Below are 26,898 nucleotides of genomic sequence, written 5' to 3'. Positions count from 1 at the left end.
CGTGTCGACGTATCATAGGCGCCTTCTGTCCAATGAGTGGATGACATGTGTCCCAACGATGAGCCGACACGTGTTTCCTCCAGCCAATGATGATTTTACACGTGGAAAATCCCCATTGGTCGGGGCTGTTAACGGGTTATCGGATCCAAAACCCGACCCGATAGCTTAACGGCGTTCCGTTACAGTGGATGCCACGTGTCAGTCACCCTTGACGAAAGCACTTCTGTGACGCGGGATTTATCGTCATGGAAGTGGACACTTCCGTGATGATAATTTTGGTAATGTCATGGAACACTTCTACGACAGCACAGGTATAACTATCTTGATTCTGTCATAAAATCATCATGGATGTACATGCATGACAGAAAATGCGACCTACTGTGACAAACACGTATCATCATGGAAGTGTATTTTTTTGTAGTGGAGGTAAGGAACTGCCATCCAGTTCTGCTTTAGATTCACCTTCTGTTATGAGTAGACTTGCAACAACACCACATGTTATCAATTCTGATATGTCGCAAGTTATTGATGATGCTACTTCTACTATGAATGATGCTTATGATGATGCTAGTACCTTGCTTGATAATCATGATGTGCCACTTGGTGAATTTCTTGATGAACAAATTGCTAGAGTTATACAACATGATGTTGTTGAATCAGATGATGAGCTTGAAACTGAAACTCCTGAAACACCTGCTAGAACTAGCCTTCCTAGATATGAATTGCCTAAGGTACCGGAAGGTTATGTTATGAGTGAAGAAACAACTAGAGATATTCTTGCTTGTAATGATAGAGATGATCTAGAGAAATTACTACACAAGTATAAAGAAAAATCACTGAATGCTAGAATGAAATGTGATCCTAAGTTTGCTACTTCACCTATTTTTGTTGATGATAAGGATTATGAATTCTGTGTTGACCCAGAGTTCATTACTTTGGTTGAATCTGATCCTTTCCATGGTTATGAAACTAAAACTGTTGTGGCACATCTTACTAAGTTGAATGATATAGCCACCCTTTTTACTCATGATGAGAAAACTCGCTATTACTTTATTCTCAAATTATTTCCTTTCTCATTAAAGGGTGATGCTAAAGCTTGGTACAGTACTCTTGCTCCTGGTTGTATGCGTAGTCCCCAGGATATGATTTATTACTTCTCTGGAAAATATTTTCCTGCTCATAAGAAACAAGCTGCCTTACAGGAAATATTTAACTTTGTTCAAACTAAAGAAGAGAGTCTCCCACAAGCTTGGGGGAGGCTTTGCTAGTTACTTAATGCTTTGCCTGATCATCCTCTTAAGAAAAATGTAATACTTGATATCTTCTATAATGTACTAATCGATGCTTCTAGGGACTTCCTAGAAGATTTGATGGCTGTGTTTTCAGGGAACGACTGTTGGACAAGCTGAAGAATTATTGAATAACATATTGAAAAATTATGATGATTGGACTATTCCTGAACCACCGCCTAAACCCAGTCCGAAGAAGAGGGGTATATTATATCTCAGTCCTGAAGATATGCAAGAGGCAAAGAAATCTATGAAGGAAAAAGGTATTAAAGCTGAGGATGTTAAAAATTTACCTCCTATTGAAAAAATACATGGGCTTAATACACCACCACTGCCTAAGGTGGTAGAGGTAAATTCTCTTATGAAGTTCAATGAAAATGATAATCCTCACAATATGCATCCTAGTCAATGCCTTTATGAGTTTGAAAACTATATAAGAAAACAAGATCACTTCAATGCCAATGTTATGAAACAATTGAAATATAATTCTGATATGATTGCTCGCTTGAGTGACTTGTTATTTAGAATATCAAATGATGTTAGAGGTGTTGGAAAACATGCTTCTATGGTTCAAACCCAGTTAGAACAAGTTGCTAAATCACAAAGAGAATTGCTTGATGAAATGAATCATAATATGCATGACTTTGTTGTTAGAGTTGCAACTAGAGGAAGTAAAATGACTCAGGAACCACTTTATGCTGAGGGACACCCAAAAAGAATTGAACAAGATTCACATAGAGTTAACACTGATGGACCTGGTCCTTCTAGAAAGAAAAAGAAAAAGAAAAATGATAGGACTTTGCATACTTCTAGTGAACCTAAAATAGAAAAACCTCATGATAAAGATAATGAAACTTCTATCTCAGATGCTGAAACTCAATCTGGTAATGAACACTCACCTAGTAATAATGAAAAATAATAATGATGAGGTTCATGAAGACTCTCAACCAAATAATGAAAAAGAACCAGGCAATGATGTTGAGATAGAACCCCCTGTTGATCTTGATAACCCACAACCTAAGAATAAAAGGTATGATAAAAGAGACTTCATTGCTAGAAAACACGGTAAAGAAAGAGAACCGTGGGTTCAAAAACCTATGCCTTTTCCACCCAAGCCAACTAAAAAGAAAGATGATGAAGAATTTGAATGCTTTGCTGAAATGCTGAGGCCAGTCTTTTTGCGTACTCGCTTGACTGATATCCTTAAAATGCCTCCTTATGCAAAGTATGAAAGACATCATCACAAATAAGAGAAAAATACTGGAAGCTGAAATCTCCACTATGCTTGCTAATTATACTTTCAAAGATGGAGTGCCTAAAAAAATTGGAGATCCGGGAATACCAACTATACCTTGCTCTATCAAAAAGAATTATGTGAAAACTGCTTTATGTGATTTAGGAGCTGGTGTTAGTGTTATGTCTTTCTCTTTATATAAAAGACTTGACTTGAATAAACTCACACCTACTGAAATATCTTTGCAAATGGCTGATAAATTAACTGCCATACCTATCGGTATCTGTGAGGATGTGCCCGTTGTTGTTGCAATGTTACTATTTTGACTTACTTTGTTATACTTGAGATGCCCGAGGATGACAACATGTCGATTATCCTTGGTAGACCCTTCTTGAATGCTGCAGGGGCTGTTATTGATTGCAATAAAAGCAAGGTCACTTTTCATATTAACGGCAATGAGCATACGGTGCACTTTCCGAAGAAACAATTCCAAGTGAATGGTATTAATGTTATTGAAAAACCTCCGACAGTCACTATTGGAAGTTTTCAAATACCTCTACCTACTGTCAAAAAGAAATATGAAATGCTTATTGTTGGGGAAATGCATATCCCCATTGAGGTAACTTAGTGATTTACGAAAGTTCTTCGGTTTCATGCTAATCTAAAGTGGTTGTTAATAAGACCTGATCAACCTTATTAATGGATCATTTTTGAACGGTATGAAGTTGATGAATTTAGTAAGCACTACCTTCTGTCCCTACCTTTTATTTTCTTTTTTTATTAGTTAAATAAAATAAAATACCATGCTTTGTTTGTTTTCTGATTTTTCCGTGCAATAAAAAAATGACCCAAAAAAAGTTCTCATAATGCCCTGAAAATTTTACATGATTTTTTCTGAATATTTAAGAACTTTTTGTGCAAATAATACCAGAGGGAGGTGCACCAGGTGGGCACAACCCACGTGGGCGCGCCAGGACCCCCAGGCGCGCCCTGGTGGGTTGTGATCCCCACGTGGGCCCCCACACTTATCTCTTTAGCCCACATCATCACTTACCTCCAGAAAAAAAATCCCCATTGCTCTCTCTCCCATGTTCTTGAGCTCAAACCCATGGATTTCGATCTCTTTGCCCGAAGCTCCGTTTCTGAAATTGTTTCGGGGGATTGTTGCTTGGTATGTGACTCCACCATTTGTCCAATTAGTTTTTGTTTTAGTGGGTTATACTTTGAATAATTAGCTGCTCTTGGTGCTGCTGTAGATGTGCTTGCATGTTGAATTCTTAGTGTTCTAAGTAGCTTGAATGCTTGCTATGGCTTCTATGCATCCCTATGAGTAGTTGCTATCAATCTTGTAAAGTTTTGTTGACAAATTTTTATCACCCCAAAAATTTTATTTTCAGAAAATTGTGCGCGGACATGATGAACCTATTTGGAAGGAGTTCTTTGAGGAGACGATCCTCGGGGACATCTACTAGTGATAGTTCTGCTCGTCGGTCCTATGTTGAACCAAGTGAAAGCTCCACGCGAGATGCCGCCACCAAGACATGTTTATGGCCTAGCGATGAATATATGGTGCGTGTGGGCATTAAGGAGGAATTTGAGCAATATGTTCACAATGCTGGCCTCGGTCCCTACCTTTCAGATAAGTGTGAACAACACCAACTGCTCACTGAATCATTTGTCAAAGGATTTAAATATTTTCCACGTGAGTCTAGGGTGTCGTTTATGCTTTATGATAAGCCATTTACTATCCCACTAGAGACTTTTGCTTACCATTGCAAACTTCCATTTTGGGGTTCACTTGATGAGCCATCAAAGGCTGAGTTTGAGTCTTTCTTGACTAGCCTTTGTTACGGTGAAGGTAGGGGAGTGAGACAAGAAAGAATAAAGAGCATTCACTTTCCCGCAATTCAGTACCTTGCATTATTTAACGGGAAATGCATAGTAGGCAAGATAGACTGTAGCATACTTTGTGTGCCAGACTTGAGCCTCATTCACGCCGCTCTCACTGGTGAAAGGAATTATAACCTTGGAGCGATTGTTGCACGTAGACTTCAGCATAACGCTAACATTCGATCGTTCTATGGTGGATTTTATGCCACGCGTTTAGCACGAGAGCTGGATGTTTCACCTTTGCCCTTTGATCCGATCCTACCCACGCGGTATTTAGATTTTGACCCTTTGAAAGAACACAAGATCCTTAAGGGAAGGGTTGATAATTTCACTTACAATCTAATGTTTAACCAAAAGTCTATTGTGGATGTTGGGGAATGTAGTAATTTCAAAAAAAATCCTACACACACGCAAAATCATGGTGATGCATAGCAACAAGAGGGGAGAGTGTTGTCTACGTACCCTCGTAGACCGTAAGCGGAAGCGTTATGACAACGCGGTTCATGTAGTCGTACTTCTTCACGATCGACCGATCCTAGTGCCGAAAGTACGACACCTCCACGATCTGCACACGTTCGACTCGGTCACGTCCCACGAACTCACGACCCAGCAGAGTGTCGAGGGAGAGCTTCGTCAGCACGACGGCGTGATGACGGTGATGATGAAGCTACCGGCGCAGGGCTTTGCCTAAGCACTACGACGATATGACCGAGGTGGATTATGGTGGAGGGGGGCACCGCACACGGCTGGAAACAATCAACTTGTGTGTTCTAGGGTGCCCCCTGCCCCGTATATAAAGGAGCAAGGGGGAGGCTGGCCGGCCTTGGGGCGCGCCAAGGAGAGGGGGGAGTCCTCCTCCTAGTAGGAGTAGGACTCTCCCTTTCCTAGTCCAACTAGGAAGGGGGAAGGGGAAAGGAAGGAGAGGGAGAGAGGGAGGAAAGAGGGGGCGCCGCCCCCCCTCCTTGTCCAATTCGGACTCCCAAGGGGGGCGCCCAGCCCTAGGCCCCTCCTCTCTCTCTCACAAGGCCCATGTTGGTCCATTAGTTCCCCCGGGGGTTCCGATAACCCCCCGGCACTCCGATAAATATCCGGTGACCCCTGGAACGCATCCGGTGTCCGAATATAGTCGTCCAATATATCAATCTTTATGTCTCGACCATTTCGAGACTCCTCGTCATGTCCGTGCTCACATCCGGGACTCCGAACTATCTTCGGTACATCAAAACACATAAACTCATAATACCGATCGTCACCGAACGTTAAGCGTGTGGACCCTACGGGTTCGAGAACTATGTAGACATGACCGAGACGCGTCTCCGGTCAATAACCAATAGCGGAACCTGGATGTGCATAACCCCAAAATGATAGCGGTAAATCAGTAAGAGACATCATAGATCGCACCATATCTAGTAAAGTACGATTACGACGTTCGGACACACCATTACGCTGTGGTGTTCCGGGTGGCGTTAGTTGCGAAACTATTCCGCATTGTTTCAAATGTAGACCAAACTCGTAACTCAAATATTCTCCTCCAAGATCAGATCGTAGAAACTTTATTTTCCTGTTACGATGATTTTCCACTTCACTCTGAAATTCTTTGAACTTTTCAAATGTTTCAGACCTATGTTTCATTAAGTAGATATACCCATATCTGCTTAAATCATCTGTGAAGGTGAGAAAATAACGATACCCGCCGCGAGCCTCAACATTCATCGGACCACATACATCTGTATGTATAATTTCCAACAAATCTGTTGCTCGCTCCATAGTTCCGGAGAACGGCGTTTTAGTCATCTTGCCCATGAGGCACGGTTCGCAAGTACCAAGTGATTCATAATCAAGTGGTTCCAAAAGTCCATCGATATGGAGTTTCTTCATGCGCTTTACACCAATATGACCTAAACGGTAGTGCCACAAATAAGTTGCACTATCATTATCAACTCTGCATCTTTTGGCTTCAATATTATGAATATGTGTATCACTACTATCGAGATTCAACAAAAATAGACCACTCTTCAAGGGTGCATGACCATAAAATATATTACTCATATAAATAGAACAACCATTATTCTCTGATTTAAATGAATAACCGTCTCGCATCAAACAAGATCCAGATATAATGTTCATGCTCAACGCTGGCACCAAATAACAATTATTCAGGTCTAAAACTAATCCCGAAGGTAGATGTAGAGGTAGTGTGCCGACCACGATCACATCGACTTTGGAACCATTTCCCACGCGCATCATCACCTCGTCCTTAGCCAATCTTCGCTTAATCCGTAGTCCCTGTTTCGAGTTGCAAATATTAGCAACAGAACCAGTATCAAATACCCAGGGGCTACTGCGAGCATTAGTAAGGTACACATCAATAACATGTATATCATATATACCTTTGTTCACCTTGCCATCCTTCTTATCCGCCAAATACTTGGGGCGGTTTCGCTTCCAGTGACCAGTCTGTTTGCAGTAGAAGCACTCAGTCTCGGGCTTAGGTCCAGACTTGGGTTTCTTCTCCTGAGCAGCAACTTGCTTGTTGTTCTTCTTGAAGTTCCCCTTCTTCTTCCCTTTGCCCTTTTTCTTGAAACTGGTGGTCTTGTTGACCATCAACACTTGATGCTCCTTTTTGATTTCTACCTCCGCAGCCTTTAGCATTGCGAAGAGCTCGGGAATCGTCTTATCCATCCCTTGCATGTTATAGTTCATCACGAAGCTCTTGTAGCTTGGTGGCAGTGATTGAAGAATTCTGTCAATAAAGCTATCATCCGGAAGATTAACTCCCGGTTGAATCAAGTGATTGTTATACCCAGACATTCTGAGTATATGCTCACTGACAGAACTATTCTCCTCCATCTTGCAGCTGTAGAACTTATTGGAGACTTCATATCTCTCAATCCGGGCATTTGCTTGAAATATTAACTTCAACTCCTGGAACATCTCATATGCTCCATCATGTTCAAAACGTCGTTGAAGTCCCGGTTCTAAGCCGTAAAGCATGGCACACTGAACTATCGAGTAGTCATCAGCTTTGCTCTGCCAGACGTTCATAACATCTGGTGTTGCTCCTGCAGCAGGTCTGGCACCTAGCGGTGCTTCCAGGACGTAATTCTTCTGTGCAGCAATGAGGATAATCCTCAAGTTACGGACCCAGTCCGTGTAATTGCTACCATCATCTTTCAACTTTGCTTTCTCAAGGAACGCATTAAAATTCAACGGAACAACAGCACGGGCCATCTATCTACAATCAACATAGACAAGCAAAATACTATCAGGTACTAAGTTTATGATAAATTTAAGTTCAATTAATCATATTACTTAAGAACTCCCACTTAGATAGACATCCCTCTAATCATCTAAGTGATCACGTGATCCAAATCAACTAAACCATGTCCGATCATCACGTGAGATGGAGTAGTTTCAATGGTGAACATCACTATGTTGATCATATCTACTATATGATTCACGCTCGACCTTTCAGTCTCAGTGTTCCGAGGCCATATCTGCATATGCTAGCCTCGTCAAGTTTAACCTGAGTATTCCGCATGTGCAACTGTTTTGCACCCGTTGTATTTGAACGTAGAGCCTATCACACCCGATCATCACGTGGTGTCTCAGCACGAAGAACTTTCGCAATGGTGGATACGCAGGGAGAACACTTTTATCTTGAAATTTAGTGAGAGATCATCTTATAATGCTACCGTCAATCAAAGCAAGATAAGATGCATAAAAGATAAACATCACATGCAATCAATATAAGTGATATGATATGGCCATCATCATCTTGTGCTTGTGATCTCCATCTCCGAAGCACCGTCATGATCACCATCATCACCGGCGCGACACCTTTGATCTCCATCGTAGCATCGTTGTCGTCTCGCCAACTTATGCTTCTACAACTATCACTACCGCTTAGTGATAAAGTAAAGCGTTACAGGGCGATTGCATTGCATAAAATAAAGCGACAACCATATGGCTCCTGCCAGTTGCCGATAACTCGGTTACAAAACATGATCATCTCATACAATAAAATTTAGCATCATGCCTTTACCATATCACATCACAACATGCCCTGCAAAAACAAGTTAGACGTCCTCTACTTTGTTGTTGCAAGTTTTATGTGGCTGCTACGGGCTGAGCAAGAACCGTTCTTACCTACGCATCAAAACCACAACGATAGTTCGTCAAGTTAGTGATGTTTTAACCTTCTCAAGGACCGGGCGTAGCCACACTCGGTTCAACTAAAGTTGGAGAAACTGACACCCGCCGGCCACCTGTGTGCAAAGCACGTCGGTAGAACCAGTCTCGCGTAAGCGTACGCGTAATGTCGGTCTGGGCCGCTTCATCCAACAATACCGCCGAACCATAGTATGACATGCTGGTAAGCAGTATGACTTGTATCGCCCACAACTCACTTGTGTTCTACTCATGCATATAACATCTACGCATAAAACCAGGCTCGGATGCCACTGTTGGGGAACGTAGTAATTTCAAAAAAAATCCTAAGCACACACGTCTTCACGATCCGACCGATCAAGTACCGAACGCACGGCACCTCTGATTTTTGCACACGTTCAACTCGATGACGTCCCTCGAACTCCGATCCAGCCGAGCTTTGAGGGAGAGTTCTGTCAGCACGACGTCCTGGTGACGATGATGATGTTGCTACCGACGCAGGGCTTCGGCTAAGCACTGCTACGATATTATCGAGGTGGATTATGGTGGAGAGGGGCACCGCACACGGCTAAAAGATCCAAGAGATCAATTGTTGTGTCTATGGGGTGCCCCTCTCCTCCGTATATAAAGGGGGGAGGAGAGGGTCGGCCAAGGGGAGGAGGCGCGCCCAAGTTTGGGAGTCCTACTCCCACCGGGAGTAGGACTCCTCCTTTTCCTATTTGGAGAGGGAGAGGGAAGGAAGAGGAAGGAGGGAGGAAGGAAAGGGGGGACGGCCCCCCTCCCAATTTGGATTGGGCTTGGGGGGCGCCCCCTCCCTTGCTCCTTTCCCCTCCTTTCCACTAAAGCCCATTAAGGCCCATATACCTCCCGGGGGTTCCGATAACCTCCCGGTGCTCCGGTATTATCCCGATCTCACCCGGAACCATTCCGGTATCCAAATATAGTCGCCCAATATATCGATCTTTACGTCTCAACCATTTCGAGACTCCTCGTTATGTCGGTGATCACATCCGGGACTCCGAACTACCTTCGGTACATCAAAACACATAAACTCATAATATAACCGTCATCGAACTTTAAGCGTGTGGACCCTACGGGTACGATAACTATGTAAACATGACCGAGACACATCTCCGGTCAATAACCAATAGCGGAACCTGGATGCTCATATTGGCTCCTACATATTCTACGAAGATCTTTATCGGTCAAACCGCATAACAACATACGTTGTTCCCTTTGTCATCGGTATGTTACTTGCCCGAGATTTGATCGTCGGTATCTCAATACCTAGTTCAATCTCGTTACCAGCAAGTCTCTTTACTCGTTCTGTAATACATCATCTCGCAACTAACTCATTAGTCAGAATGCTTGCAAGGCTTATAGTGATGTGCATTACCGAGAGGGCCCAGAGATACCTCTCCGACAATCGGAGAGACAAATCCTAATCTCGAAATACGCCAACCCAACAAGTACCTTCGGAGACACCTCTAGAGCACCTTTATAATCACCCAGTTACGTTCTGACGTTTGGTAGCACACAAAGTGTTCCTCCGATAAACGGGAGTTGCATAATCTCATAGTCATAGGAACATGTATAAGTCATGAAGAAAGCAATAGCAGAATACTAAACGATAAAGTGCTAAGCTAACGGAATGGGTCAAGTCAATCACATCATTCTCCTAATGATGTGATCCCGTTAATCAAATGACAACTCATGTCCATGGCTAGGAAACATAACCATCTTTGATTAACGAACTAGTCAAGTAGAGGCATACTAGTGACACTCTGTTTGTCTATGTATTCACACAAGTATTATGTTTCCGGTTAATACAATTCTAGCATGAATAATAAACATTTATCATGATATAAGGAAATAAATAATAACTTTATTATTGCCTCTGGGTCATATTTCCTTCAGAGGCATACTAGGGACACTTTGTTTTGTCTATGTATTCACACATGTACTAAGTTTCCCGTTAATACAATTCTAGCATGAATAATAAACATTTATCATGAAATAAGGAAATAAATAATAACTTTATTATTGCCTCTAGAGCATATTTCCTTCAGTCTCCCACTTGCACCAGAGTAAATAATCTAGTTCACATCGCCATGTGATTTAACACCAATAGTTCACATCACCATGTGATTAACACCCATAGTTCACATCGACATGTGACCAACACTCAAAGGGTTTACTAGAGTCAGTAATCTTAGTTCACATCGCCATGTGATTAACACCCAAATAGTACTAAGGTGTGATCATGTTTTGCTTGTGAGAGAAGTTTAGTCAACGGGTCTGCCATAATCAGATCCATATGTATTTTGCAAATTTCTATGTCAACAATGCTCTGCACGGAGCTACTCTAGCTAATTGCTCCCACTTTCAATATGTATCCAGATTGAGACTTAGAGAAATCTGGATCAGTGTCAAAACTTGCATCGACGTAACACTTTATGACGAACCTTTTGTCACCTCCATAATCGAGAAACATATCCTTATTCCACTAAGGATAATTTTGACAGATGTCCAGTGATCTACTCCTAGATCACTATTGTACTCCCTTGCCAAACTCGGTGTAGGGTATACAATAGATCTGGTACACAGCATGGCATACTTTATACAACCTATGGCTGAGGCATAGGGAATGACTTTCATTCTCTTTCTATCTTCTGCCGTGGTCGGGCTTTCAGTCTTACTCAATTTCACACCTTGCAATACAGGTAAGAACTCCTTCTTTGACTATTCCATTTTGAACTACTTCAAAAATTTGTTAAGGTATGTACTCATTGAAAAAACTTATCAAGCGTCTTGATCTATCTCTATAGATCTTGATGCTCAATATGTAAGCAGCTTCATCGAGGTCTTTCTTTGAAAAACTTCTTTCAAACACTCCTTTTATGCTTTCCAGAAAATTCAACATGATTTCCGATCAACAATATGTCATTCACATATACTTATCAGAAAGGTTGTAGTGCTCCCACTCACTTTCTTGTAAATACATGCTTCATCGCAATTCTGTATAAAACTATATGCTTTGCTCAACTCATCAAAGCGTATATTCCAACTCTGAGATGCTTTGCACCAGTCCATGGATGGATCGCTGGAGCTTGCACATTTTGTTAGCATCTTTAGGATCGACAAAACCTTCTGGTTGCATCATATACAACTCTTCTTTAAGAAATCCGTTAAGGAATGTAGTTTTGACATCCATTTGCCAGATTTCATAAAATGTGGCAATTTACTAACATGATTTGGACAGACTTAAGCATCGCTACGAGTGAGAAAATCTCATCGTAGTCAACACCTTGAACTTTGTCAAAACCCTTTTTGACAAGTCTAGCTTTGTAGATAGTAACACTACTATCAGCGTCCGTCTTCCTCTTGAAGATCCATTTATTTTCTATGGCTTCCCGATCATCGGGCAAGTCAACCAAAGTCCACACTTTGTTCTCATACATGGATCCCATCTCAGATTTCATGGCCTCAAGCCATTTCGCGGAATCTGGGCTCATCATCGCTTCCTCATAGTTCGTAGGTTCGTCATGGTCAAGTAACATGAACTCCAGAATAGGATTACCGTACCACTCTGGTACGGAACGTACTCCAGTTGACCTACGAGGTTCGGTAGTAACTTGATCCGAAGCTTCATGATCATCATCATTAACTTCCTCACTAATTGGTGTAAGCATCACTTGAACTGATTTCAGTGAAGAAATACTTTCCAATTCGGGAGAATGTACAATCACCTCATCAAGTTCTACCTTCCTCCCACTCACTTCTTTCGAGAGAAACTCCTTCTCCAGAAAGGATCCATTCTTAGCAACAAAGATCTTGCCTTCGGATCTGTGATAGAAGGTGTACCCAACAGTCTCTTTGGGTATCCTATAAGACACATTTCTCCGATTTGGGTTCGAGCTTATCAGGTTGAAGCTTTTTCACATAAGCATCGCAGCCTCAAACTTTAAGAAACGACAGCTTGGGTTTCATGGCAAACCACATTTCATAAGGTGTCGTCTCAACGGATTTAGATGGTGCCCTATTTAACATGAATGCAACTGTCTCTAATGCATAACCCCAAAACGATAGTGGTAAATCGGTAAGAGACATCATAGATTGCACTATATCCAATAAAGTACGGTTATGACGTTCGAACACACCATTATGCTGTGGTGTTCCAGGTGGCATGAGTTTGTGAAACTATTCCACATTGTTTTAATTGAAGGCCAAACTTGTAACTCAAATATTTGCCTCTACGATCAGATCGTAGAAACTTTATTTTCTTGTTACGATGATTCTCTACTTCACTCTGAAAATCTTTGAACTTTTCAAGTGTTTCAGACTTGTGTTTCATCAAGTAGATATACACATATCTTCTCAAATCATCTGTGAAGGTCAGAAAACAACGATACCCGCCGTGAGCCTCAGCACTGATTGGACCGCATACATCGGTATGTATTATTTCCAATAAGTTAGTGGCTTGCTCCATTGTTCCGGAGAACGGAGTCTTAGTCATCTTGCCCATGAGGCATGGTTTGCAAGCATCAAATGATTCATAATCAAGTGATTCCAAAATTCCATCGGCATGGAGTTTCTTCACGCGCTTTACACCAATATGACCTAAACGGCAGTGCCACAAATAAGTTGCACTATCATTATTAACTTTGCATCTTTTGGCTTCAATATTTATGAATATGTGTATCACTACGATCGAGATTCAATAAACCATTTACATTGAGTGTATGACCATAAAAGGTTTTTATTCATGTAAATAGAACAAAAATTATTCTTTGACTTAAATGAATAATTGTATTGCAATAAACATGATCAAATCATATCCATGCTTAACGCAAACACCAAATAACATTTATTTTAGGTTCAACACTAATCCCGAAGGTAAAAGGAGTGTGCGATGGTGATCTTATCAACCTTGGAATTATTTCCAACACACATCGTCACCTCGCCCTTAACTAGTCTCTGTTTATTTTGCAACTCCCGTTTCGAGTTACTACTCTTAGCAACTGAACTAGTATCAAATACCGAGGGGTTGCTATAAACACTAGTGAAGTACACATCAATAACATGTATATCAAATATACCTTTGTTCATTTTGCCATTCTTCTTATCCGCCAAGTATCTAGGGGCAGTTCCACTTCAAGTGACCATTTCCTTTGCAGTAGAAGCACTCAGTTTCAGGCTTGAGTCTAGCTTTGGGTTTCTTCACGGGAATGACAACTTGTTTGTCATTCTTCTTGAATTTCCCTTTCTATTATTTTGCCCTTTTTCTTGAAACTAGTGGTCTTGTAAACCATCAACACTTGATGCTCTTTCTTGATTTCTACCTTCGCCAATTTTAACATCACGAAGAGCTCGGGAATTACTTTCGTCATCCCTTGCATATTATAGTTCATCACGAAGTTCTAGTAACTTGGTGATAGTGACTAGAGAACTTTGTCAATTACTATCTTATCTGGAAGATTAACTCCCACTTGATTCAAGCAATTGTAGTACCCAGACAATCTGAGCACATACTCACTGGTTGAGCCATTCTCCTCCATTTTGTAGGCAAAGTACTATCAGAGGTCTCATACCTCTTGACACGGGCATGAGTATGAAATACCAATTTCAACTCTTGGAACATCTTATATGCTCCGTGGCGTTCAAAACATTTTTGAAGTCCTGATTCTAAGCCGTAAAGCATGGTGCACTAAACTATCAAGTACTCATCATATCGAGCTTTTTCAAACGTTCATAACGTCTGTATCTGCTCTTGCAATAGGTCTGTCATCTAGCAGTGCATCAAGGACATAATTCTTCTGTGCAGCAATGAGGATAATCCTCAGATCATGGACCAAGTTCGCATCATTGCTACTATCATCTTTCAACTTAGTTTTCTCTAGGAACATATCATAAATAAAACAGGGAAGCTATTTGTGAGCTATTGATCTACAACATAGATATGCAAATACTATCAGGACTAAGTTCATGATAAATTTAAGTTTAATTAATCATATTACTTAAGAACTCCCACTTAGATAGACATCCCTCGAGTCATCTAAATGATCACGTGATCCATATCAACTAAACCATGTCCGATCATCACGTGAGATGGAGTAGTTTTCAATGGTGAACATCACTATGTTGATCATATCTACTATATGATTCACGTTCGACCTTTCGGTCTCCAGTGTTCCGAGGCCATATCTGCATATGCTAGGCTCGTCAAGTTTAACCGGAGTATTCTGCATGTGCAAAACTGGCTTGCACCCGTTGTATGTGAACGTAGAGCTTATCACACCCGATCATCACGTGGTGTCTCAGCACAAAGAACTGTCGCAACGGTGCATACTCAGGGAGAACACTTATACCTTGAAATTAGTAAGGGATCATCTTATAAAGCTACCGCCGAACCAAGCAAAATAAGATGTATAAAAGATAAACATCACATGCAATCAAAATATGTGACATGATATGGCCACCATCATCTTGTGCCTTTGATCTCAATCTCTAAAGTACCATCATGATTTCTATCGTCACCAGCATGACACCATGATCTTTATCATCTTCATCTCTATCAACATGTCGTCATATGGTCGTCTCGCCAACTATTGCTTTTGCAACTATTGCTATCGCATAGCGATAAAGTAAAGCAATTACATGGCACTTGCATCTTATGCAATGAAGAGACAACCATAAGGCTTCTGCCAGTTGTCGATAACTTCAACAAAACATGATCATCTCATACAACAACTTATATCGCATCACGTCTTGACCATATCACATCACAACAAGCCCTGCAAAAACAAGTTAGACGTCCTCTACTTTGTTGCTGCAAGTTTTACGTGGCTGCTACGGGCTGTACAAGAACCGTTCTTACCTACGCATCAAAACCACAACGATTTTTCGTCAAGTATCTGCTGTTTTAACCGTCAACAAGGACCGGGCGTAGCCACACTCGATTCAACTAAAAATGGAGAAACTGACACCCGCCAGCCACCTGTGTGCGAAGCACGTCGGTAGAACCAGTCTCGCGTAAGCGTACGCGTAATGTCGGTCCGGGCCGCTTCATCCAACAATACCGCCGAATCAAAGTATGACATGCTGGTAAGCAGTATGACTATTATCGCCCACAACTCACTTGTGTTCTACTCGTGCATATAACATCTACGCATAGACCTGGCTCGGATGCCACTATTGGGGAACGTAGTAATATCAAAAAAAAATCCTACGCACACGCAAGATCATGGTGATGCATAGCAACGAGAGGGGAGAGTGTTGTCTACGTACCCTCGTAGACCGTAAGTGGTAGCATTATGACAACGCGGTTGATGTAGTCGTACGTCTTCACGATCGACTGATCCTAGTACCGAAAGTACGGCACCTCCATGATCAGCACACGTTCGGCTCGGTGACGTCCCACAAACTCACGATCCAGCAGAGTGTCGAGGGAGAGCTTCGTCAGCACGACGGCGTGATGACGATGATGATGAAGCTACCGGCGCAGGGCTTCTCCTAAGCACTACGACGATATGACCGAGGTGGATTATGGTGGAGGGGGCGCCGCACACGGCTGGAAACAATCAACTTGTGTGTTCTAGGGTGCCCCCCTGCCCCCCGTATATAAAGGAGCAAGGGGGAGGCCGACCGGCCTTGGGGTGCGCCAAGGAGTGGGGGGAGTCCTCCTCCTAGAAGGACTAGGAATCCCCCTTTCCTAGTCCAACTAGGAAGGGGGAAGGGGAAAGGAAGGAGAGGAAGAGAGGGAGGAAAGAGGGGGCGCCCCCCCTCCTTGTCCAATTCGGACTCCCAAGGGGGGGCGGCCAGCCCTAGGCCCCCTCCTCTCTCTCTCACAAGGCCCATGTTGGTCCATTAGTTCCCCCGGGGGTTCCGATAACCCCCCTGCACTCCAATAAATATCCGGTGACCCCCGAAACTCATCCGGTGTCCGAATATAGTCGTCCAATATATCAATATTTATGTCTCGACCATTTCGAGACTCCTCGTCATGTCCGTGGTCACATCCGGGACTCCGAACTATCTTCGGTACATCAAAACACATAAAATCATAATACTGATCGTCACCGAACGTTAAGCGTGCGGACCCTACGGGTTCGAGAACTATGTAGACATGACTGAGACACGTCTCCGGTCAATAACCAATAGTGGAACCTGGATGTTCATATTGGCTCCTACATATTCTACGAAGATCTTTATCGGTCAAACCGCATAACAACATACGTTGTTCCCTTTCTCATCGGTATGTCACTTGCCCGAGATTCGATCCTTGGTATCTTCATACCAAGTTCAATCTCGTTACCGGCAAGTCTCTTTACTCGTTCCATAATGCATCATCCTACAACTAACTCATTAGTCACAATGCTTGGAAGGCTTATAGTGATGTGCATTACCGAGAGGGCCCAGACATACCTCTCCGATACATGGAGTGACAAATCCTAATCTTGATCTATGCCAACTCAACAAACACCATCGGAGACAACCGTAGAGCATCTTTATAATCACCCAGTTACATTGTGACGTTTGATAGCACGCAAGGTGTTCCTTCGGTATTCGGGAGTTGCATAATTTCATAGTCTGAGGAAGATGTATAAGTCATGAAGAAAGCAGTAGCAATGAAACTGTAACGATCATAATGCTAAGCTAACGAATGAGTCTTGTCCATTACATCATTCTTCTAATGAAGTGATCCCGTTCATCAAATGGCAACACATGTCTATGGTTAGGAAGATAACCATCTTTGATAAACGAGCTAGTCAAGTAGAGTCATACTAGGGACACTTTGTTTTGTCTATGTATTCACACATGTACTAAGTTTCCGGTTAATACAATTCCAGCATGAATAATAAATATTTATCATGAAATAAGGAAATAAATAATAACTTTATTATTGCCTCTAGGGCATATTTCCTTCAGTGGACACATATTTGCATGCGCCTGCTCTTTTTGACTATCACAGCAAGGGAAGATATTTTGGTCTTGAGAGCGAGGCCCGAGCTCACAACGCAGTAGTGTTGGCAGCACGGCAGGCCCAGGCATCCGCACCGAGATCCTCCGTGAGCTACCACGCCGACTACTACCCTCCAGGCTACTGATCGGCTACCAAGTTAGGACAAAAGCCTAAGCTTGGGGGAGTACGTGTTTCCACCGTCTTTACATTCATGTCCACTTATTCCATTTGTCGGTGTTCACACTTTTTCATTGTATCATCCATGCTTAGATTTATTTTCTTGCTTTCTTCTTGTGTGTTTGAAAAACTTTAGAAAAAACCAAAAAAATTAGTTGTAGTAATTTACTTTCTATGCATGCTTAGTAGTAGTATTAAAAAGAAAACCCAAAAAGATTTCCTTGTTCTTCTTTTGCTTGTTGGGAACTTTCCTGTGTAAATAGTTTTTCTCATTTTTTGCTTTTCCCTTTTATTTGCTCGTTCTAGAAAACCAAAAACTCCAAAAATAATTCAGTGTGTTTCTCTGAATTTCTTTTCTTTTTATTCGAGTTATACCGAGGAGAAGACCACGATGAAAATGTTGAGTGGCTCTCATATGAATAATTGCTGAACTAATAAAGAGCACATTTTACCTTGTCTTCTCCAGTTGAATAAAATGTCTTGCAGATTCCAGCTTAGTCCACGGCACTTTTGCACTATTATTATTTTCATATCATTCGGTCGTGCAAGTGAAAGGAAATAATGACGATATTCGATGAACTGGCCGTGGCAAAGAGAAACTGGTATGAACTCGACTTGTTCTCTTTGTGTAAATATGTTTAACCTAGTATCCCGGCTTCAGCCCATTATGATTAAACATGTTTGCAGTGACAATTAGAGATTATAGTTTCTCATGCCATGCATAAGTAGCTGGGAGTTGATAATGATTTATCTTGGATATCAACATAGCGTTAAAATGATTGTGATGTAGTATGATGATATGGTATCCTCCTCTGAATGTTCAAGTGGCTTGACTTGGTACATGTTCATGCATCTAGTTGAATCAAAACCAACATAGCCTCTATGATATTTATGTTCAAGGTGTTCATATCCTACTCATGCTAGTGTCCAATGTTACTTATGCATAATGCATGGTTATGATCGTTGTTGCTCTCTAGCTGGCCGCTTCTCAATCTTAATTGCTAGCCTTTGCCTGTACTAAGTGGGAATTCTCCTTGTACATCAAAAAACTTGAACCCAAAGTTATTCCAGATGATTCCACCATACCTACCTATATGCGGTATTACCCTGCCGTCCTAAGTAAATTTGCATGTGCCACCTCTAAAAACTTCTATAATTTATCCTTTTTGTGTGCCTGGATCATTCATGGAACAACAGGAGGTGGTCCATATCTTCCGTGCTAAGCAGGTTATTCTCAGGTCGAGGGTTTATTCACTCGCCATCGCATGAGAAAATGGGTGGTAATAGGAATGCCCAGTCCCAAACTGCAAACATGAAAAGAGAGTTCATCTCTGAATTAATCAAACAAGAACTCCCAATGGAGTCAAAATCTTTACTTTTATCGCTTGTGAACCGCCACTACCATGCTTAGCATGGAGGATGTTGATAACTGATGGTCGTGAAGTGAATAAGAAGGGTGCATGTCTCAAAATATCATTTATCTCTGTTTTAAAAATTGATCTCCGGCACCTCTGCAAATCATGGCTTCCCTCCGCGAAGGGACTATCTATTTACTTGTATGTTGTGTCATCACCTTCTAAAAACAAGCGCAAGAAACTGAGTAGAGCACAGCTGTCATGATTTATGCATTGTGTGTAGCTAATGTTGGGTGCATCATGACTGGATCTGTTCTACCATGAACTACAATGTTTAGTCGCTGCTTAAACTTTGGAGGTGCTCTGCATTTATGTTTTACGGTCTCAGAAAGGGCTAGCGAGATACCACTATTGTCATATTATATCATGGTTGTTTTGACAACGTGTTGCCGTTTGAGATATCTTATTATTGCTTGCTAGCTGATTATGTCATTGATATGAATCATTATAATCTTTAAGAGTTATTGTCGACATGGTTAGTTATAATGCTGGCTGAAAACCTGGGTGTTGTTTAAGCTTATTTATGCAAACAAGAGCAAAAGAGTTCGTAAAAGTTTTTCTTTCTCACTTTCATTTTATCAACTGAATTGCTTGAGGACAAGCAAAGGTTTAAGCTTGGGGGAGTTGATACGTCTCCAACATATCTACTTTTTCTCACGCTTTTCCTCTTGTTTTGGACTCTAATTTGCATGATTTGAATGAAACTAACCCCAGACTGACGATGTTTTCAGCAGAACTACCATGGTGTTGTTTTTGTGCAGAAATAAAAGTTCTCGAAATGGAACGAAACTTTGCGAGGATTTTTTATATAATAAAAGAGAATTTCTGGAGCCAAGATCCACCGGAGAGGGGCCCCTGGGTGGGCACAACCCACCAGGGCGCGCCCCCCTCTCCTGGCGCGCCCAAGTGGGTTGTACCCACCTGGTGGCCCTGCTGGCGACCCCCCCCCCCCTGATACTATAAAATCACATATTTCCAGGAAAAAATCAGGGAGAAAGAATTATTGCGATCCACGAGACAGAGCCGCCGCCAAGCCCTGTTCTTCCTCGGGAGGGCGGATCTGGAGTCCGTTTGGGGCTCCGGAGAGGGGGATCTTCGTTCTTCATCATCACCAACCCCTCTCCATCGCCAATTCCATGATGCTCCCCACCGGGAGTGAGTAATTCCTTCGTAGGCTCGCTGGTCAGTTGGATGAGATTCATCATGTAATTGAGTTATTTTTGTTAGGGCTTGATCCCTAGTATCCACTATGTTCTTAGATTGATGTTGCTATGACTTTGCTATGCTTAATGCATGTCACTTTGGGCCCGAGTGCCATGAACTCAGATCTGAACCGTTTATGAATTCATCATTATAACCATGTTTTAGATCCGATCTTGCAAGTTATAGTCACCTACTACGGTTATGATCCGACAACCCCGGAGTGACAACAACCGGGCCCACTCTCGGTGATGACTGTAGTTTGAGGAGTTCATGTATTCACTATGTGTTAATGCTTTGTTCCGGTTCTCTATTTAAAGGAGGCCTTAATATCCCTTAGTTTCCAATATGGACCCCGCTGCCACGGGAGGGTAGGACAAAAGATGTCATGCAAGTTCTTTTAATAAAGCACGTATGACTATTTACGGAATACATGCCTACATTATATTGATGAACTGGAGCTAGTGCCGTATCGCCCTAGGTTATAACTGTCACATGATGAATATCATCCAACAAGTCACCGATCCAATGCCTACGAATTTATCTTATATTGTTTCTGCTAAGTTACTACTGCTATCATCACTGTTACACTTGCTAAAAAATTACTGCTATCACTGTTACTGTTACTATTGCTGTTGTCACTACTATCAAAACTATCAAACTACTTTGCTACTAATCACTTTGCTGTAGATAATTAATCTCCAGGTGTGGTTGAATTGACAACTCAGCTGCTAATACCTTCAAATGTTCTTTGGCTCCCGTTGTGTCGAATCTATAAATTTGGGTTGAATACTCTACCCTCGAAAACTGTTGCGATCCCCTATACTTGTGGGTTATCAAGCATTGTGAAGAGCTCAGGAATCATCTTGTTCATCCCTTGCATATTATAGTTCATCACAAATCCTTTATAGCTTGCTGGCAGTGATTGAAGAACTCTGTCAATGACACTATCATCTGGAAGATTAATGTTGGGGAACGTAGCAGAAATTCAAAATTTTCTACGCATCACCAAGATCAATCTATGGAGTAATCTAGCAACGAGGGGAAGGGGAGTGCATCTACATACCCTTGTAGATCATGATGCGGAAGCGTTGCAAGAACGCGGATGAAGGAGTCGTACTCGTAGCGATTCAGATCGCGGTTGATTCCGATCTAAGCGCCGAACCACGGCGCCTCCGCGTTCAACACACGTGCAGCCCGGTGACGTCTCCCACGCCTTGATCTAGCAAGGAGAGAGGGAGAGGTTGGGGAAGACTCCGTCCAGCAGCAGCACGACGGCGTGGTGGTGATGGAGGAGCGTGGCAATCTTGCAGGGCTTCGCCAAGCACCGCAGGAGAGGAGGAAGACATGGAAGAGGGGGAGGGCTGCGCCAGAACTTGGGTTGCTGCTGCCCTCCCACCCCCCACATATATATAGGGGAAAGGGAGAGGGGGGCCGGCCCCCTCAGATCCAATCTGAGGAGGGGGCGGCGGCCAGGGGGGTTGCCTTGCCCCCCAAGGCAAGGGGGCCGGGGCGCCTCCCCTTAGGGTTTCCCCAAACCCCCAGGCGCATGGGCCCTGGGAGGGAAGGCGCCCAGCCCACTAAGAGGCTGGTCCCTCCCCACATACAGCCCATAGGGCCCTCCGGGGCTGGTGGACCCTCCCGGTGGACCCCCAGAACCCTCCGGTGGTCCCGGTACATTACCGGTGACGCCCGAAACTCTTCCGGTGGCCAAAACGGGACTTCCCATATATAAATCTTTACCTCCGGACCATTCCGGAACTCCTCGTGACGTCCGGGATCTCATCCGGGACTCCGAACAACATTCGGTAACCACGTATATCTATTCCCTATAACCCTAGCGTCATCGAACCTTAAGTGTGTAGACCCTACGGGTTCGGGAACCATACAGACATGACCAAGACGTTCTCCGATCAATAACCAACAGCGGGATCTGGATAACCATGTTGGCTCCCACATGTTCCACGATGATCTCATCGGATGAACCACGATGTCGGGGATTCAATCAATCCCGTATACAATTCCCTTTGTCAATCAGTATGTTACTTGCCCGAGATTCGATCGTTGGTATCTCGATACCTTGTTCAATCTCGTTACCAGCAAGTCTCTTTACTCGTTCCGTAACACATCATCCCGCGATCAACTCCTTGGTCACATTGTGCACATAATGATGATATCCTACCGAGTGGGCGCAGAGATACCTCTCCGTTTACACGGAGTGGCAAATCCCAGTCTCGATTCGTGCCAACCCAACAGACACTTTCGGAGATACCTGTAGTCCACCTTTATAGCCACCCAGTTACGTTGTGACGTTTGGTACACCCAAAGCATTCCTACGGTATCCGGGAGTTGCACAATCTCATGGTGTAAGGAAATGATACTTGACATTAGAAAAGCTCTTAGCAAACGAACTACACGATCTTGTGCTAGGCTTAGGATTGGGTCTTGTCCATCACATCATTCTCCTAATGATGTGATCCCGTTATCAACGACATCCAATGTCCATGGTCAGGAAACCGTAACCATCTATTGATCAACGAGCTAGTCAACTAGAGGCTTACTAGGGACATGGTGTTGTCTATGTATCCACACATGTATCTAAGTTTCCTATCAATACAATTTTAGCATGGATAATAAACGATTATCATGAACAAGGAAATATAATAATAACCAATTTATTATTGCCTCTACTATATGATTCACGTTCGACCTTTCGGTCTCAGTGTTCCGAGGCATGTCTGTACATGCTAGCCTCGCCAAGTTTAACCCGAGTATTCCGCACGTGCAAAACTGTCTTACACCCGTTGTATGTGAATGTAGAGCTTATCACACCCGATCATCACGTGGTGTCTCGGCACGACGAACTGTCACAACGGTGCATACTTAGGAAGAACACTTATACCTTGAAATTTTAGTCAGGGGTCATCTTATAATGCTACCGCCATACTAAGCAAAATAAGATGCATAAAAGATAAACATCACATGCAATCAAAATATGTGACATGATATGGCCATCATCATCTTGTGCATTTGATCTCCATCTCCAAAGCACCGTCATGATCTCCATCTTCACCGGCTTGACACCTTGATCTCCATGTTGGGTAACGTAGCAGAAATTCAAAATTTTCTATGCATCACCAAGATCAATCTATGGAGTTTACTAGCAACGAGAGGGAAGGAGAGTGCATCTACATACCATTGTAGATCGCGATGCGGAAGCGTTGCAAGAACGCGGATGAGGAAGTCGTACTCGTAGCGATTCAGATCGCAGTTGATTCCGATCTAAGCACCGAAGAACGGTGCCTCCGCGTTCAACACACGTGCAGCCCGGTGACGTCTCCCACGCCTTGATCCAGCAAGGAGAGAGGGAGAGGTTGGGGAAGACTCCATCCAGCAGCAACACGACGGCATGGTGGTGGTGGAGGAGCGTGGCAATCCCGCAGGGCTTCGCCAAGCACCGCGGGAGAGGAGGAGGAGGAAGAGGGGTAGGGCTGCGCCAAAAAGGAGACGTTCTCGTGTGTCTTGGGCAGCCCAAACCTCAACTATATATAGGGGGGGAAGGGGCTGCGCCCCCCTTAGGGTTTCCACCCCCAAGAGGAGGCGGCCAGCCCTAGATCCCATCAAGGGGGGCGGCCAAGGGGAGGAGAGGGGGGGCGCCCCACTAGATGGGCCCTAAGGCCCATCTGGACCTAGGGTTTGCCCCCTCCCACTCTCCCATGCGCCTTGGGCCTTGGTGGGGGGGCGCACCAGCCCACCTGGGGCTGGTCCCCTCCCACACTTGGCCCACGCAGCCTTCTGGGGCTGGTGGCCCCACTTGGTGGACCCCCGGGACCCTCCCGGTGGTCCCGGTACATTACCGATTTCACCCGAAACTTTTCCGGTGACCAAAACAGGACTTCCCATATATAAATCTTTACCTCCGGACCATTCCGGAACTCCTCGTGACGTCCGGGATCTCATCCGGGACTCCGAACAACATTCGGTAACCACGTACATACTTTCCCTATAACCCTAGCGTCATCGAACCTTAAGCGTGTAGACCCTACGGGTTCGGGAACCATGCAGACATGACCGAGACGTTCTCCGGTCAATAACCAACAGCGGGATCTGGATACCCATGTTGGCTCCCACATGTTCCACGATGATCTCATCGGATGAACCACGATGTCGGGGATTCAATCAATCCCGTATGCAATTCCCTTTGTCCATCGGTATGTTACTTGCCCGAGATTCGATCGTCGGTATCCCTATACCTTGTTCAATCTCGTTACCGGCAAGTCTCTTTACTCGTTCCGTAACTCACATCATCCCATGATCAACTCCTTGGTCACACTGTGCACATTATGATGATGTCCTACCGAGTGGGCCCAGAGATACCTCTCCGTTTATACGGAGTGACAAATCCCAGTCTCGATTCGTGCCAACCCAACAGACACTTTCGGAGATACCTGTAGTGCACCTTTATAGCCACCCAGTTACGTTGTGACGTTTGGTACACCCAAAGCATTCCTACGGTATCCGGGAGTTGCACAATCTCATGGTCTAAGGAAGTGATACTTGACATTAGAAAAGCTCTGAGCAAACGAACTACACGATCTTGTGCTAGGCTTAGGATTGGGTCTTGTCCATCACATCATTCTCCTAATGATGTGATCCCGTTATCAACGACATCCAATGTCCATGGTCAGGAAACCGTAACCATCTATTGATCAATGAGCTAGTCAACTAGAGGCTTACTAGGGACATGGTGTTGTCTATGTATCCACACATGTATCTGAGTTTCCTATCAATACAATTCTAGTATGGATAATAAACGATCATCATGAACAAGGAAATATAATAATAACCTATTTATTATTGCCTCTAGGGCATATTTCCAACAGTCTCCCACTTGCACTAGAGTCAATAATCTAGTTCACATCACCATGTGATTAACACTGACAGGTCACATCACCATGTGACCAACATCCAAAGAGTTTACTAGAGTCAACAATCTAGTTCACATCACTATGTGATTAACACTCAATGAGTTCTGGTTTGATCATGTTATGCTTGTGAGAGAGGTTATTAGTCAACGGGTCTGAACCTTTCAGATCTATGTGTGCTTTATGAATATCTATGTCATCTTGTGGATGCTACCACGCGCTATTTGGAGCCATTTCAAATAATTGTTCTACTATACGAATCCGGTTTACTACTCAGAGCCATCCGGATTAGTGTCAAAGTTCGCATCGACGTAACCCTTTACGACGAACTCCTTTTCACCTCCATAATCGAGAAAATCCTTAGTCCACTAGATACTAAGGATAAGTTCGACCGCTGTCATGTGATCCATTCCCGGATCACTATTGTACCCCTTGACCAACTCATGGCAAGGCACACTTCATGTGCGGTACACAGCATAGCATACTGTAGAGCCTACGTCTAAAGCATAGGGGACGACCTTCGTCCTTTCTCTCTCTTCTGCTGTGGTCGGGTCTTGAGTCTTACTCAACACTCACACCTTGTAACACAGCCAAGAACTCCTTCTTTGCTGATCCATTTTGAACTCTTTCAAAATCATGTTAAGGTGTGCGTTCTTTGAAAGTATCATCGGGCGTCTTGATCTATCTCTATAGATCTTGATGCCCAATATGTAAGCAGCTTTTATCCAGGTCTTCCTTTGAAAAACTCCTTTCAAACAACCCTTTATGCTTTCCAGAAATTTTACATCATTTCGGATCAACAATATGTCATTCACATATACTTATCAGAAATGTTGTAGCGCTCCCACTCACTTTATTGGAAATACAAGTTTCTCATAAACTTTGTATAAATCCAAAATCTTTGATCATCTCATCAAAGCGTACATTCCAACTCCGAGATGCTTACTCCAGTCCTTAGAAGGATCGCTGGAGCTAGCATACCTTTTAGCATCCTTAGGATCGACAAAACCTTTCTGATTGTATCACATACAACCTTTCCTTACGAAAACTGGTAAGGAAACTTGTTTTGACATCCATCTGCCAGATTTCATAAATGCAGCTAATGCCAACATGATTCCGACGGACCTAAGCATCGCTACGGATGAGCAAATCTCATCGTAGTCAACTCCTTGAACTTGTGGAAATACTCTTTGCCACAAGTCGAGCTTCATAGACGGTAACATTACCGTCCACGTCCGTCTTCTTCTCAAAGTTCCATTTATCTCGGATTTCATGGCTTCTAACCATTTGTCAGAATATGGGCCCACCATCGCTTCTCCATAGCTCGTAGGTTCAGTATTGTCCAACAACATGATATCTCAGACAGGATCACGTACCACTCTGAAGTAGCACGCATCCTCGTCATCCTACGAGGTTTGGTAGTGACTTGATCCGAAGTTTCATGATCACTATCATAAGCTTCCACTTCAATTGGTGTAGGTGCCACAGGAACAACTTCCTGTGCCCTGCTACACACTAGTTGAAGTGACGGTTCAATAACCTTATCAAGTCTCCACCATCCTCCCACTCAATTCTTTCGAGAGAAACTTTTCCTCGAGAAAGGACTTGTTTCTAGAAACAATTACTTTTGCTTCCA

The sequence above is a fragment of the Triticum aestivum genome, chromosome 2D (genome assembly GCF_018294505.1).
Source record: "Triticum aestivum cultivar Chinese Spring chromosome 2D, IWGSC CS RefSeq v2.1, whole genome shotgun sequence".
NCBI lineage: Eukaryota > Viridiplantae > Streptophyta > Magnoliopsida > Poales > Poaceae > Triticum > Triticum aestivum.
This window is presented reverse-complemented; position numbering follows the sequence as displayed.